Raw genomic sequence first — 18,384 nt, 5'->3', positions numbered from 1 at the left:
TATTCAAAAGAATATCATACAAAAATAATTTTATTTTACCAATATCTCTAGAAGATAAAATACGGAACCTTTAAAATGTACAACGACTATTTTACAACCACATAAAATAACACAAAAACAATCAAATTAATAATCTCCTCTACACAACCGGTCGAAAATAGATCTAATACGTAGATCATTTTATATATCTACATTATACATATAAAAGAACAACACTAAACAAGCTTCCAGTGGCGCTTCCATACATTATGTTTAGCTAAACTAATTTAGAAGTCAATCTGATTGTAATATAATTATCTAGGTCACGATATTGCTTCTCCGAATAACCTTTTATATTGTTTTTTATCTTCTTTAATTAGAGCAGTTCGTTTTATGTGTAATTTATAATCAGAAACATGCCTAATCTGATCTTTTCTACCGTAATCATAAATACGAGTTTAAGTATTGAGTCTCAGTTTATTCTTCTTGGGACTATTGCTTTTTAACTTTTTATTCGACACACTTGCATAGAAAATTAATTTATGAATGCTTTTATGACCATCAGTTTGGCCTAGTGGGTAGTGACCCTGAAGCGAAGCTGATGGTCCCGGGTTCAAATCCTGGTAAGGGCATTTATTCGTGTGATGAGCATGGATATTTGTTCCTGAGTCATGGGTGTTTTCTATGTATTTAAGTATTTATAAATATTTATATATTATATATATCGTTATCTAAGTACCCTCAACACAAGCCTTATTGAGCTTACTGTGGGACTTAGTCAATTTGTGTAATAATGTCATATTATATTTATTTATTATTTATTTATTTATTTTATAGTTGTTGTTGAAAATACTTAATGTAAGCCTCTTTCCTATATATAGCTTAACTTTTTTACGAAATTTACGTAAATACATTGAAAAATCAAGATTATAGATATTGATATGGCAAATCAGTAACTTTATTTATAAAATTTCTTATATTAACTTCATACTGTCAAATCTTGACGACTGGTTTGGCCTAGAGCTGGGTAGTAACCGTGCCTATGAAGCCAATGGTCCTGGGTTCGAATCCCTGATGTAAGGGCATTTATTCGTGTGATGAGCACGGATATTTGTTCCTGAGTCATGGGTGGATTAAAAGTATTTATTTACAATATCAATATACAGATGATTACTATAACTAGCTTATATCTAAAATAGGCATTGTACCAAGGATGCTGGCGGCATTTCCTCGTTGTATCGCAATACTCATACGTTGTGCAAGGAAGCCGCCAGCTCTTCGGTTACCAGTTACGTCAACCAGACGTTTGGCGATTTCTCCGAAAAACTTGTGCGCGCTGGGACCCCATGGACCTAGAGTTTCAATTTAACGCCAAATGGGTGGATTAATATATATTATATTTCTCGTTGTCTGAGTACCCACAGCACAAGCCTTCTTAAGCTAACTGTGGGGCTTAGTCAATTTGCGTAAGAACGTTTTTTAAAGAACGGTTTACTGTTTTGACTAGTTAAGTCAATTAAAGGTAACTTTCGGATAGCAACTGCTGTTGCTACATTACCTATTGATGCGGTGCTGTATCTGTCAATTTGCTTGATAAAATGAGTGACTTTTGCCGCCGCATTACTACCACCATTATGACGTTCATTCCGTCATTCATTTTATCAAAGAAATTGACAGATACAACGACGACATCATCGCCGTACCAGTGAAGTCACAAGTCACAACATGCAGCTCTGGAGTTGATACCCGAATGTGGCCCTTAAAATATAAGTTACTATACACCGTGGGCTGATAAAACCCGACAAATTTTAAAGGTGTATTCTTGACTGCATTTAGAGACTAAAATGTGATACAAAGTTTCCTGAAATCGGTCTTGTTTTAGAGATAATGAAAATTTTTGTGAAAAATTGTTTTTGAAATAACTTAGTGAAAAACGCATTTTTGGCTGCGACGCTGCCACTATGTGACTTGGTTTAGACCACCACTATGCCACTATGTGACCTGTTCGCAGACATAAAAGTTTTATAAGAAACTCGCAATTTTTAGTGTAAATAAAAAAAAACTTGAGTTATTCGTTGTAACTAATTAGTTTTTTTTTCGACAAGATGTAAGAAGAAATAACGTGTCGTATGAAGAAAAAGCAAAAAAAAAAAATTTTTTTCTAATAAAAATTTTTTTTTGCCGAATTTACCCAAAACTTATACAATTATTTTTGCTCCTCATGACCTCAGGAATGCGTGGATAAAATCTGTCGGGTTTTACCAGCCCACGGTGTATCAGGAGGCGAAGTCTCTCCTTAGACTTAAAGGTTCAATACCGCTTATGAGTTTGGGATCTCCGACGATTCGTACAGCGCGCCTTTGGACTGAGTAAAGGATCTAAGCTGGCATGCAGGTGCTCCTGTCCAAAGGTGACAGCAATATCCATATGGGGTTTGACTTGCGACTTATATAGCAGCAGTCTTTGGCCCGGAGTAAAGTATCGCCTTTCTTTATTGAGGATACCGAGTTTTTTGGATGCCAGCGCAGCCTTTCCTTCCAGGTGGCTACGGAATTAGACGTAACTGAAAATGTCGACACCGAGGATCCCAATACTTCCGTATTTTTTTATAGGTGTGAATGGGTTCTTTTGCGTCCATATCCGTGAGTAATATTAAACAAAACTGCAAGTTAATAACCTGTCACATGACAAGTTTTATAATTTATCCATTTTCGCTGTGTTATGTGTCTTTTCATTTCACATACTATTATGCAGTTTTTTAATGTAACATCTGACATTCGAACTCACAAAATCTCAAGTGACAAGCCCCCCCCAAAAATCCGCTACTGGAATCAATCACTGGATATCAATCCAAGTAGATTTTTTTATACCAGTTTTTTTTTATCTTAAAATCGTAGTGTACTTTTTGCAGTAGGTAAGCTGCTTAATCAATCGCTCACACACACATTAAACGAATCTATAACAGAATAAAAGGCAAAAAAACAGACACAAAAAGACTAAATCATTCTGCGTAGTTCGGTAGTGGGACACCCACTCTCAAAAACTGGTTACCACTATCATATGCGTGGGCGCACCACCTTATTTTCAAAGAGCTAAGGGTCATTTTTGATTGCCGAAGCTTGTGTTTAGCTTTGTAGTGGCCAGTCGTAAAGGGCACTGCTTATAAGGTCTATAGCGTGTTCATGATCAAAAAGATATTATGTCGTTTACATTTTGTATGGAGTTAAGACGTTTTGGATTTGACGGTAGTATGATGTTAGTGTGGTGAAATTTGAGTTTCTTTAACAGCCTCACGTTCTGAAGGATGCAGTGGCACGACTCGTTGATGTATATGTTTTGATTATAAAGTGAATTTAGACTTGGGTTAACTTTTTGGAACTTTGGTTTCCAAACCTGGATTCGAACCACATTGGAGTATTGACGCGCGAGCAAGTTGACCCAGTTGATCATCATAAGTCATGGGTGTTTTCTATCTATATAAGTATTTACACAACGTGCCTCTACCCTCTGGACATAGATGAATAGGACGTGTCGATTAGGTTATTTCTAACCTATGTACAAAGTCTCATTCCAAACGCCACAGTATTAACGGAGAAATTGATCTACAATTTAATTCGGAACAGCCTGTATGTAGATACACGGTAATTAAAGAGTATGTCATGTCACTAGTGTCAGTTAATCTTATCGTCATCGTGAAAGACTAATACAGTATGATCCTATTTATTGATGATTTATTTGAATTAATTTAACTTAACCATTTTTTGTGTTATTTAATCAAATAATTTACCATATTAGAACATTCATGAGATATCTTGATCTCGATCGGGATCTCGGTCAGTGTCCAGAGAGTAGAGACACGTTGTATATTATGTATATCGTTGTCTAAGTATCCACAAAACCAGCCTTATTGAGCTTAGTGTTGGACTCAAGCAATTTGTTCAATAATGTCCTATATTGTCCTATAATATCTCTTGACTTCCCTTTCGGCTTAGTTACGACGACAATCGTATATCGACGAACGGCCCGATTCGAAGAATGATTAAGACACGTTTAAGATCGTGGAAAGATCTTTAAAAGATCGATAACTAAACGACATGTCAAAATTGACGTTTATTTTGATTCCGCTGTGATCCCAATAAGATCTATCTACGATATTTCTAACGTCAAAGTGACATTGGTAGCCCGAATCGAGCTGCTTCTGTAAATTATATCTATACGACATATAAACGATATCTCAATGAGAACTGATATAAACCAGAACTTATCGTTATTGTATTTCATTCTTCGAATCGGGCCGAAATGGTAAGAAAAGTCACGTGACTGTTTACATATATTTATGTTAATACGATTCGCGTTTTCTATCAACTATTGTTACCTTGATTAGGCGCCTTAGCGTTGTCGCTAAGGCGCGCATTATACAATCGTCATGTTCTTCGTGATGTGCCGGCCTTTTTTGCCACGGCTCATGGGAGCCTGGGGTCCGCTTGACAACATCCCGAGAATTGGCGTAGACACTCGTTTTTACGAAAGCGACTGCCATCTCACTTTCCAACTCAGAGGGTAAACTACGCCTTATTGGGATTCGTCCGGTTTCCTCACGTTTTTTCACCGAAAAGCGACTGGTAAATATCAAATGATATTTCGTACATAAGTTCCGAAAAACTCATTGCTATATGAACCCGCGACCTCCGGATTGAAAGTCGCACGCTCTTACCGCTAGACCACCAGCGCTTCAAGTTCGTATAATGTTACTAACAAATGAAGGTGAGATGGAATAGGCTTTGTTTTCTTTCATAAAGCAATTGGCAAGAAGAGTCCTTAGCTAACTTTTAAGTGTCTTTGACGTGACAGAGTTGTGACTTCTTCTTCTTCTTCTTTTTCAGGGGCTATGTAAGGCTCTACGCATACATACATATCACTGCGACCATTCCTGATCTATTGTGATCGCCACCTACTAAACCTGCAACTTCAAACAGCTGCAGGATCTTCTTGATCTCGAGAGACCTTAACTCTTCCGGACGTAATATGTGTCTGCCCAGGAGCAAGTCACGAGTGCGCTGTGCGCGAGTTGTGACTTAGCTTGATCCTAATCTCTTCATTTCCTCAGCCTTAGTACATTATGTTGCCGTAAAAACACCTTTACAGTACATATGGTGCTACTTTACCGCACTAGTGCACAAATTAGCATATTACGTTACTGTGTCAAACATTTAAAGGGCCATATGTACTGTAAAACGTTGTACGATACATGTGCGAATAGGTAATTCGCAACTCGTGTCGATTTAAAATACTCCCTTCGGTCGTGTTTTAATTTATCGCCACTCGTTTTGAATTTCCTATTTTTCGCACTTGTATCGTAATGTACTATTTTAGTATTTACGTAAATAGCTTAGACGCAGTCAGAAAATGGTCAGAAGATCTTCGCTCCTTCCTGCTCAACCTTCTGTAAGTGCGCTTTAATACTACATCGGCGGCAAACAATCATATGGCCCGCCTGATGGTACAAGTAAGCAATTTCCGTAGCTTATAGACGCCTGCAACTCCAGAGGTAACCTTACCGGCAGGAACACAACACAATGAGTAGAGTCTAGTGTTATTTGGCTGCGGTTTTCTGTAAGGTGGAGGTACTTCCCCAGTTGGGCTCTGCTCTAGATCTGGAATGACATCTGTCTGCTGTAAGTGCTGGAGTGCAAAACAAACGTAAGCAGTAAGCAGCGACGAAAGAACTTGTAGACGGTATTTCATGATAGAGGGTCTTCTCCACATTTAGCTTACAAACGAAATATTGAGAGAGACTTATGCGTATTGGTTGTGATATTTCTTCCATTTCATCATCAAGATTGAAGATATAGCCGTTCAAAACACTATGAATAGCAGTTAAATCCATCACTACAGTCATTCGGGCAACCATTAACTACTTTTAATGCCACAGTCGGGCGCTGTTCTCACTAATGGCTGAACCGTTTTCTATGTTAATTCCTCGTCAGAAAGTGGTAGAATGGCTGGTTATATATTATTGCTTGGACATAAATATATAAGGGTATTTGAGTATATGCTTATGCACCGTGTTTTTTTTTCGTTAATTTAAAGGGTGCATTCCTGAGCTTCAATTAAGTAACTATCTCAAAGACACCAGTTTTCTTATTAATTCAATTTCGGAGATAATCAATAATTTATTTTTATCTTATAAGACTCTTACGAGCGTGTACACTTCCCTTAGGGCCTGCTTACATATTGATTAGTGTTAAGTACGACTGCTACTAAACGTACCTACGTACTATCTCGGACGATCGATGTTGGAAATGACATTTATATGTCACATTTTTCAATTGTTTGAATGGGTTAAATGCAATGCCCGTGTTACAACAACGCTATATGCAACATTAAAATGTTACCCCCATTTCAATCTCTTAAGGGGCGCTTGCTTGATTTTATAAAAAGCGGCCAAGTGCGAGTCGGACTCGCGTATGAAGGGTTCCGTACCATTTATGACGTATTAAAAAAAACTAGTTACTAGATCTCGTTCAAACCAATTTTCGGTGGAAGTTTGCATGGTAATGTATATCATATATTTTTTTTAGATTTTTCATTTTGTTATTTTAGAAGTTACGGGGGGGGGGGGGGGGACACCTTTTACCACTTTGGAAGTGTCTCTCGCGCAAACTATTCAGTTTAGAAAAAAATGATATTAGAAACCTCAATATCATTTTTAAAGACCTATCCATAGATACCCCACACGTATGGGTTTGATGAAAAAAGATTTTATGAGTTTCATTCCTAAGTATGGGGAACCCCCAAAGTTTATTGTTTTTTTTTTTCTATTTTTGTGTAATAATCTTAATGCGGTTCATAGAATACATCTACTTACCAAGTTTGAACAGTATAGCTCTTATAGTTTCGGAAAAAAGTGGCTGTGACATAATCGGACAGACAGACGGACATGACGAATCTATAAGGGAAGTTTTTTGCCATTTGGCTAGAGAACCCTAAAAATCGACTAAGGCCCTCAGTGGTTACTGTTGAGTTTTCAAGAAAACTTGTGTTATGGGCTTACAAATACTTGAATTCATAGAAAACACCCATGATTCAGGAACAAAATATCTGTGACAGTTTTGAATGATTCACGGTTAGTTTCACTAGACTTAAATCGGCCGGGGTATAAACCGTGGTGGTTACCTTTTATAATGATTTTGAGCTCCCGATGTTTCGACGCAATTGAAGATTGAGAGTTGAAGACCCACCCGCTATCTCCAGTTACCCGTGATCAAGATGCATACGCAAGATGATACGGTATATCCCGGACGATACTTTTATTTTATTTTATACTACGTCGGTGGCAAACAGGCATACGGCCTGCCTGATGGTAAGCAGTATCCGTAGCCTATGTACGCCTGCAACTCCAGAGGAGTTACATGCGCGTTGCCGACCCTAACCCCCTCCCACCCTCGTTGAGCTCTGGCAACCTTACTCACCGGCAGGAACACAACACTATGAGTAGGGTCTAGTGATATTTGGCTGCGATTTTCTTTAAGGTGGAGGTACTTCCCCAGTTGGGCTCTGCTCTAGATCTGGAATGACATCCGCTGTGCTGTGCCCTACCACACAGAGCGAGATGACATTCACAATGCCCATATCTCTCTTGTGGACGTAGTTTAAGGACATACCCGGGTCCGGGGACGATTTAAGTCTAGTAAAAATATCTGTGCTCATCACAAAAATAAATATCGTAACCCAGGACGCATAACAGAATAATTTCATGCATAATATTATCCAGTATACTACAATCATTTAACATCCATCAATCAAAATCGACGCATACACATAAAAAGTGTCATTACTTCTGTCAATGACATAATAGATGCTAGTGATTAATGTCATGGAAATAATCAGTCATACGACGGATGTTCAGCTTTGTACAGTGTTAAAAAGTTTAGAACTAGTTTTGTATTGGACTAGTTTTTACGTGAGGCTGAAATGGTAGTCGTTAAGGTGCTTGAAGTGGTTAAACGTGGGTTTTTAGGGTTCCGTGGCCAAATGGCAAAAAACTGTCTGTCCGATTATGTCACAGCCACTTTTTTCCGAAACTATAAGAGCTATACTGTTCAAACTTGGTAAGTAGATGTATTCTATGAACCGCATTAAGATTTTTAAACAAAAATAGAAAAAAAACAATAAATTTTGGGTGTTCCCGATACTTAGATCTGATACTCAAAAAATCTTTTTTCATCAAACCCATACGTGTGGGGTATCTATGGATAGGTATTTAAAAATGATATTGAGGTTTCTAATATCATTTTTTTTCTAAACTGAATAGTTTGCGAGAGAGACACTTCCAAAGTGGTAAAATGTGTGTGTGTGTGTGTCCCTATGACTTCTAAAATAACACAATGATAAAACTAAAAAACATATATGATATACATTACCATGCAAACTTCCACCGAAAATTGGTTTGAACGAGATCTAGAAAGTAGTTTTTTTTAATACGTCATAAATGGTACGAACCCTTCATGGGCGAGTCCGACTCGCACTTGGCCGCTTTTGTATTTTCTTATATCGTTCGCATTTACATTTTTATATTTCTATCCTATTTATTAAATATAACTTGTGTTTAAAAATAACTGCTGTTAATTATCTGCGGTACTTTATTTCATGCTTGGTGGGAAAACTGTGAAGTGTAGAAATGATCATTGATGTAAGCGTCTTACATTCTACAGAATTGACTTGAATAAAATAAAAAGTAAAACTAATTAAACATAACATTAAAGACTCATTTAGAGATTCACTCTTTAAAAACACTAGAAATTAATTTTTCGCATCGACGATAAAAACACAGGTTGTAATTCGCTTTCCTGTACAGTCCATAACTCCATCAAGACATATTTTAGACGATATTAAATCAAACACAATTTAGTAAAAAAACTGCAAATTGGATCCCCTGTCCCACGGTTCTCGTTTCCCGTGAGAAATTTCCGGAAAGTATCGGAAGGACGTAATCAAGTGGTTTTAGGGTCCCTTTTTTATATACCTATGTACATACACTAGTAGTATAGGCACGGTCCATAACCTAAAAGATACAGATTTTTTATTATTTCAACATAGTAATATTGGTCTCTGGTTCAACCTAATTATTTCAGTCAAACTGAGAGTTTTTTTTATAGGACTAATTTGGAAATTGCGAATTTTTTTTTTTTTTTTAGCTAATCAGATGTCGATGTTTTCTATGGGATCGCCAAAGTTTTTTTGCGCTTTCAGAATTATGTTAATGGCACTAAAATAGGAACATTTAAGAGAAAATTTGGAATAGTTTTGATATTTCACCGACACCTATAAAATTTCTATGCGCTTCACGCTTTATGCTTTAAAAGTTGAATGTCCTATTCGTCTTTTATGTTTTCCTATTGAATGAAAGCTACAGCAACTGGTTTCTATATTACTAACAAATTACAATTATGGTGTTTTGCTCCAGTCATGGGATGTACAGGGTGGCCAAATAAGAAGTATACATTTTGTTTTTAAATTTTAACTGTATTAAGTTCAAAAATTATTAGGTATTGTTTTAAAAATATATTCTTCAGGGTTGGCAAATTCATGCGAAATATAATGTCTGACATATGTCCACCTCTAACAGCAGGCAAATGTAAGCCCTTATCATCCCAATGTTCTGCATCTATTCGCACATTTTTGGCATTATCTTAGTACATTTGTGTCGAATAGTCGGTTTTAACTGTTTAAATTTCATCAGCTCGTTAGCATAGACACGTAATTTTAGATAGCCCCACAGAAATAAGTCAAGAGCTACAAAATTTGGAGAATTTGGGTGCCAATCACTGTCACTTTTTTTCAAAATTAATCGAGTAAACAACGTGTTTTAAACAACAGAAACATTTGAGATAAAATTGCTTGCTGCTAGTGGTATACATTTGGCAGAAATTATCTTCCGTATACAATTGCCAACCCTGAATAATATATTTATGAAAAAATATTCAATAAAATTTCCACTTAATGTAATTAAAATTTAAAAACAAAGTGTATCATTCTTATTTGTCCACCCTGTATAGTGCCATTAATTTTCATACTAACAAATACCAAAGAAAAATTAAACTTAAGCAGCTGTTTGGCTCTTGTTTATGGTAAAATACTTGTTTTACAGGATTGTCTATAACATCCCATTACTGTTGCCAGTCCCATCATGGGAGCGTTTACTATAGTCCTATATATAATATTTCACATAGCTTTGGAACGGTGACAGCTGTAATTTCAATACAATTTTACATTTTAAGTTTATAAATATCCCTGCTATGGGAAAAATATTTTAGTATGAATTGTTTCGTATGACCTACACGTTCACCCCGCCGAACGCTGAGGATTGAAAATACGGAACGGCCAGAGAGCTCAAAAATATCTGAACATATTTTCCAAGACATTTACAATGCAAGTATAAGTTATCCTACTGCACATGCACTGCAAAAAATAATAAGCCGAAGTCATTGAGTACCTAATTAATAATAAAACCGGACAAGTGTAAGTCGGACTGGCCCACCGGCGGTTCCGTCCAAATAAAACTTATTTTATTTTAATTTTTATAATTAAAAAAATAGTATAAAGATTTTTCCCTGTATTTGTAGTGTAAGACGATATTACATCCCAACATTACATTACATTACATTATGACGACCGGTCTGGCCTCGTGGGTAGTGAGATAGTGACCCTGCCTATGAAGCCGATGGTCCTGGGTTCAAATCCTGGTAAGGGCATTTATTCGTGTGATGAGCATGGATATTTGTTCCTGAGTCATGGGTGTTTTCTATGTATTTAAGTATTTATAAATATTTATATATTATATATATCGTTGTCTAAGTACCCTCAACACAAGCCTTATTAAGCTTACTGTGGGACTTAGAAAATTTGTGTAATAATGTCCTATAATATTTATTTATATATTAAATTTCATACTTTTAGGTCAATGGGAAGTATCCTATTAATAATGATTCCTTTGAGAGTGGCGAAGTATACGTTTTGTGCTCTCTTCTTTCTTCTCATCTGTTTTTCACGTCAACTTAGAAGTTTGATTTTTTGGCAGCTTCAAGGGACTGTAGATTTAAGTATATGGTTTTAATTTCAACTCGATACCTCCACGCTTTCCCGAGATAAAGGTTCTTGAAATACAGACAGACAAACGGGCAGGGACAACCCGTTGGCCGGGTGTAACTTATATTTTGCAAGTCCTAATTTTTGTGCAAGTACAAAAGCCGTGCTCTAAAATCTGACGACAGTTTAATAATTAAGCGTCCAGAAAAACGTGCATTAACGCGACATTTTCGACGCAAACCTATTACTGGCCGAAACTTCTCGATACATGCTCGCTAATGACGCGACCAGGAAACTCATTTCGCGTAAATAATGGTTTGGCGAACACGGCCCGGGGAGTCGTTGGGAAACGAAAATGTAATATCAATTTAAACCTCAAACACACTAATGCGCCGTCGGAAAGTTTTCAACATTGCGAAATTTCCATTCACTAAATTCTCAAAGAAGAACGTATGGGAATTGAAAATATAAATGTCCAGAAATGAAAGTTTCCTTTGTTTCCTGTGTATTTTTCCTAAAATTTCCGGGAACTTTTCTAAAGTTTTCGAAAGTATCCGCAACTTTCACCCCTCAAAGTGAGTTTCAACCCTCAGCCATATCTTGCAAAGTGAATTTATACCTATGTCATACTGAACAAAAACATTGTTTCATCATCAGATGTCGAAGTTTTTTATATGAGATGCATGGAAGGAGCCTCCCCGCACGACGCACTACGAGCAACTGATATTTTCTGTAAGATATCCCAGCGTCTGGCGCACCCCGGGCAACGGTCAACACTTGTGCTGACCGGCGAATCCTTCCACCACGATGGTTTCACAGAGTTTCAAATACAAATACATGCGATCAAAAAAGGCACTTTTCAGCGCCAGCCCTGACTGTCATCTCTATAAACATAGAGGACTTCTCGGAAGATAAAGTACAACTTCTCTGCCCAGCGTGCCCGCATGCCTGCTCTGAGCAGGACCTCCTTGATGCGACGGACAGGGCGATAAATGTCGCTACCTTTTGGTCCCGAAAGTCAGAAACCATCGACACGAGAAGAATCTTCTTCTTCTCGTGTCGATGGAGAAGAAGATCGTGTTAAAGAGGATTTAGCTTTATCGTTTTACGAGTTAACGAGTGTACTAATTCACTGTACTAATATATTTTCAATATCATTTTGTAACATCAAATACAGTTTGTAGAATGACGTCGGTCGGGCTTACCTCGGGGCGACCATTTCCTCGATTATTGTTACTGTATACTATGGAAACCGGGGCGAAATAGTATCTGTCATTAATACAGGGATTTGCTTTCTAATGCTCAACTTGTGTTTAGAAGGCGTCTTATAACTAATTCATTTAATAATAAGTAAGTCCTTCTTACTAGGTACTTCATGTATATTCGCATTCATATATACGAATATTCGCATCGACATTGGCATTCGCATCAAATTTAGCGAATGCTTTGCGAATACGAATGTGCGCAGGTCGTGTCCTGTCTCGTCGACTCCCGTATAGGCAGTGCGCGCAAACTGTACCCCTAGTGTAAATTTATTCGACAGCGAAACGTGACGTACGCGTTTGCGTTAAGTCTCATTTTCTATGGGATTTTGAGTTTCCAAAACGTTCCGCTTGGCGCGCTGTTCTAAATCCCATACAAAATGAGACTTAACGCAAACGTGTACGTCACGTCACGAAATCGAATAAATTTACACTAGGGGCTCTGTTTTGAAGTACACCTGACAGACACATTTGTACATCTACCCCTACCCATTCACTGTCAGTCTAGGTAACCACAGAACTGGCCAGACTTATATGTAAGTACAGTTATCAATAGTATTCTCTTAGCACCTCTGCATACATTTTTATATGGTGCAAAGCTAATAATTTGCTGACTGTACATAGACGACGTAAATATGTGTATATTTACGTCGTCTTTCAATTCGAGTTTTAGTTGTTAAATCTTTTCCAATATGATACTGATCTGACCTGTCAAAAGACCCTGACCCTGGTCAAAAGTGACGTTTTTGGTTGAAGGTTATTATGTCAATCAGCAGGTCCTCTAAAGGTGGTTGTCGTTGAGATTCAAGATGGCGAAGAAGTCTCGAGAATATTTTTTGTGTTTTGCTCATTCATGTAGTTTAAAGTGTAATGTCGACAGCTTATTATGCAGTGAACTATCGTGGAAGTGTGCAGCTTATGTCGCGTTTAACCATGTTTTAATCTACACCCAGCAATCCATCGTGGCTTTTAGTAAAGTCCAGCTATCTTTTTACTAAAAGCAACTACCGAACAACGTCATGTTCTACGAGCACATTTAAAAGTTACTACCGAACAACGTCATGCTCTACGAGAACATTTAAAAGTTACTACCGAAGAACGTCATGCTCTACGAGCACATTTAAAAGTTACTACCGAACAACGACACTTGACATTGGCAAAATCATCGTAATTTTGATGGAGGCCATATTATTTTAAAAGAAGAAGGTCCTCTAAAGGAGATTGGAACCATCTCATATTGGAATGAGGCTGACCTCATCTGACAGGATCTGAGATCTATGTTAGATCAGGATAAATAAATAGTCCTACGGTAAGCTCAAGAAGGCTTGTGTTGTGGGTACTCAGGCAACGATATATATATAATATACAAGTACTTAAATACATAGAAACATCCATGACTCAGGAACAAATATCTGGGCTCATCACACAAATAAATGCCCTTACCGGCATTGACCATATACCTTCATTAGGCCAGATTGGTCGTCTAAACACCTCATACACACATCATATTATATATAATATGATGTGTGTAATATAGAATTGGCCTGATAGATTCGCCTAACCAGATATATAGCACAGATAGACCTCTGAACTACGTAGACATATATGTACATAGACGACGTAAACATAGATTCGCCGGCAGCCGAGTGTTAAACGGATTTATTGGTTCACTGGATGTTTACCGGATTACGGTAATCCTGTATTCTGTATTAGTTTCACGTTAAATACTGTGTTTACGTTTAATGCGGATACGTGATCGTTAACGATTTTTAAACCTTAACAAAATACTTAGTAGGTTGGTCCTTATTTCGTCGAAGTAATATTTTTCTACGACACCCGCTTAATGTAAAATCCTCAACTAAAAAAAACCTTTTTTTTTATTATATATATTAGGAGAACAGCACTCGCACAACGTCTCCATTCGACGATTTTTTTTATACTACATCGGTGGCAAACAAGCAGACGCGCCTGATGGTAAGCAGTCTCCGTAGCCTATGTACGCCCACAACTCCAGAGGAGTTACATGCGCGTTGCCGACCCTAACACTCCTCACCCTCGTGGAGCTCTGGCAACCTGACTCACCGGCAGGAACACAACACTATGAGTAGGGTCTAGACTCTAGTGTTATATGGCTGCGGTTTTCTGTAAGGTTGAGGTACTTCCCCAGTTGGGCTCTGCTCTAGATCTGGAATGACATCCTCAGTGCTGTGCCCTACCACACAAAGCGAGATGACATTTACAATGCCCATACCTCTCTTTTGGACGTAGTTTAAGGACGTACCCGGGTCCATTCAAAGTGTACTAATGTCTAATTTAACTTTTTTATAATGTACTCTTGTAGGCGGGATAATTTTTTTAGTAGCTACTTGAACTTAAATAAATAAATAAATAAATATTATAGGACATTATTACACAAATTGACTAAGTCCCACAGTAAGCTCAATAAGGCTTGTGTTGAGGGTACTTAGACAACGATATATATAATATATAAATATTTATAAATACTTAAATACATAGAAAACACTCTGCTCGTGTGATGAGCATGGATATTTGTTCCTGAGTCATGGGTGTTTTCTATGTATTTAAGAGAAACAAATAAGAGAAACTTTTTTTGGACGTAGTTTAAGGACGTACCCGGGTCCATTCAAAGTGTACTAATGTCTAATTTAATTTTTTTATAATGTACTCTTGTAGGCGGGATAATTTTTTTAGTAGCTACTTGAACTTAAATAAATAAATAAATAAATATTATAGGACATTATTACACAAATTGACTAAGTCCCACAGTAAGCTCAATAAGGCTTGTGTTGAGGGTACTTAGACAACGATATATATGTAATATATAAATATTTATAAATACTTAAATACATAGAAAACACTCTGCTCGTGTGATGAGCATGGATATTTGTTCCTGAGTCATGGGTGTTTTCTATGTATTTAAGAGAAACAAATAAGAGAAACTTTTTTTTCTTTTTTTAATACCATGTCGGTGGCAAACGAGCATACGGTCCGCCCGATAATAAGCAGTCCCCGTAGCCTATGGATACCTGCAACACCGAAGATATTACAAGCGTGTTGCCGACCTTTTCAAAACATGTACACTCCTTTTTTGAAGAACCCCATACTGTAGCCCCTCGGCAAAACCTCGCCAGGGAGCTCATTCCACAGCCAAACCGTCCGCGGGAGGAAATTCTTCTTAATTCGCACAGTACGCATCCATTTAGGTTGTAGGTTGTAGGTTTTTTTTTTTTTTTTTTATAGTGAACTCCAACGTGGTCGGAGCCAGGTGCCAGGTTCTAGGATGTTAGGTATGTAAAGGTTATGTACAATAATTTTTATTGCATTGTCCACAGAAGTGGCCTTTTTCTAAAATATGCTTGAACCATTATTAGCTTATATTTTTAGGTTTTCATCTCAAATCTGGTTAAATACCGCTTCCCGTTCCTCTGAGCGGCCATAATAACCCATATCCGCTTACACGCCCCGAGCGTCAATAATTGGAAACGCATGTAACCCGCAGGGGTCGAGGAAATCAAGGCTTGATATTTGAGCCACGGGTAAGATTATGACTAGTTTTTGCCGCGTCTTCGTCCACGTGATTTTTACCCCTTTAAGGAATTACTGTCAGCATCAATAGTAGCCGATGAAAGAAGCCAAAATCTGCTAACGTGGAATACTTTTTAAACAGATATTTTTACAGTTCAAAAATGGTCTTAGTTCAATTTATCTACATATATAAATATATCTCTTTCTGTTAAGTTAATGCGTAGTACCTGGGCGACGGAGCTTTGCTCGGTTATAACTATTTATTGTAATATGGTGGTGTATAGGTGATAATCTACATAAACTTAAAAAGTAAAATGTGAACTGACAATTATTATTATTTATAATCGATTTTAACCTTACAGCACTTATGTCACAGAGTAACGCCATCTATTGTCATTTCTCCTATAACATAGGTCATTTTTTTACTAAATTAAACTTGTCTAAAACAATAAAAATTAAAAAATTATATATAAACTTGAACATATAAAAAAAAAGATAGTCACCGGACGAGATTCGAACCCGTAACACTCGTTTAGCAGTCCGCGTCTTAACCCGCTGGACCGGACGGACAGTGGCCGGCCACACGAAATTAGCGACCATATTCTGCGTCGAAAGAAAAACGCATGAAAACTCGAAAACACGCGTTTTCCCAAACATAAGACTAATCTAGATAGATTGTATACCCCCAAAAACCCCCATATACCAAATTTCAGCGAAATCGTTAGAGCCGTTTCCGAGATCACAGAAATACATATACATATATATATATACAAGAATTGCTCGTTTAAAGGTATAAGATTCTGATCCGCTACTTTTGATACCTACTGACTGTACAAATAATACTTTCTTACAAGGACTCCAGTGTCCAGAGCTGGGATCGAACTAGCGTCTTTTGCATTTGCGGCAGACGTCATAACCACTAGGCCAGCCAGTCATAGAGTTTTCTTTTAAACTATATTTCCATAGACAATGTTTGGCCGGAATACATTTACTTTCTTTTTAAATTTACTTATTAAAAATTAGATTTAAGCTTTGAAAACATCGGCTTGGACTCAGGACGTTTTACGCATATTTTATACAATATTTTCATTCCATACAAACTTTAGATTTTTAATAAGTAAATTTAAAAAAAAGTTAATGTTTTCGGGCCAATCATTCTCTATGGAAATATAGTTTTAAAAAGTATATGTCATAGCCCACCTCTTTATTTCATATTTGTCTTTTGCAAAACTTATCTAGTGACCTATGTAGTTGATTCAGAACAGCGGCTAAAGTTTTCGCTCGTTTCCTAATCTTCAGTGCGGATATTGATAATAATATGAAAACAGAAGAACGGGGATCCATTTATAACCAAAGGTTCAAATAAACAGCATTTCAATCATAGTAAAACACTATCGTCAGACGGTCGCTGGTCTGTACTAAACCTGGATCTAGCCTAAGGCATAGGAAACAGGGCTACTCACAAATCTCACCGAGTCTTTGTAATGGACCAGTATAATCTATTCATTTTATAGAAGTAACACTCACGGAAGAATCGCTTAATGGTAAGCTATAACCCTCATCAATGGACACCTCCAAGTGTATTGTTTCCCATAAAGTTTTAAGTCATAGTGTAGTTTGTCCGCATTTTCGTTAGCCATAATTTGGTTTCTCTCAGAAACGCTTAACTTCAGGATTGCCATAAAACAAACCTAATCTAACAAAACCTTAGGAAATCCCTGAAAAGTTAACGATTTCAAAGTTATGACTAATGATAATATGACTATCATAACATTATGACTTTCAATTATTATGCCAAACAAAGGGATCCGCAACTGCAACACTACGAGTAGAGGTACTGCAATGAGTTGCCGGCTTTTAAGATGGGCGTACGCTTATCTTGACGGTTTCAAAGGTCGTATCGGTCTGGAAATACCACAAGCGACAGTTCATTTCACAGTTTAGCTGTGCGAGTCAGGAAGTTTCTGGAGAAACGCACAGGTGCCAACCATCTAAGTGGCAAAAATACAGTTAATGCAGAATTCACTTGGTTTCCTGAGCAACGCTTGGAAATTGGTTAAATTTCTAAACAGTTATCATGTACTTGTGGCAAAACCTTTTCATTTCGGTTTCGCTCGAAAACCCGTTATTTTTAAATCGGTTTTTATGAAAACAGTTCTTGTCATATTAACCGGTTTAGAGCAATACAAACCTGTTTCTTCCTTTACCGGTGTCTATGTTTACGTGGCACACCAACAGGCCAGCCTGACGTTTCGTCGCTCGTCAAATAAACCGGTTTTTTAGGTTATAATAAAGCTCCTAAAACGTTCGCGTTCGTATAAAAGTTCGGAGGAAAACCGGTATATACCGGTATTATATAATCCGGTTCCGCCTTGTTCTAAAGGTTTAGTTATATTAAGGACAGGTTCAAATAGGGGAAGCATGTTTTGTGAACATAGAAACTGCACAAAGGCCCTGTTCTGTGTTTTGATGCATCTCAGTTACAGTGTTATATTAACAGTGTCAGGTA

This window comes from Cydia pomonella, chromosome 18, assembly GCF_033807575.1.
Source record: "Cydia pomonella isolate Wapato2018A chromosome 18, ilCydPomo1, whole genome shotgun sequence".
Taxonomy (NCBI): Eukaryota; Metazoa; Arthropoda; class Insecta; order Lepidoptera; family Tortricidae; genus Cydia; species Cydia pomonella.
This window is presented reverse-complemented; position numbering follows the sequence as displayed.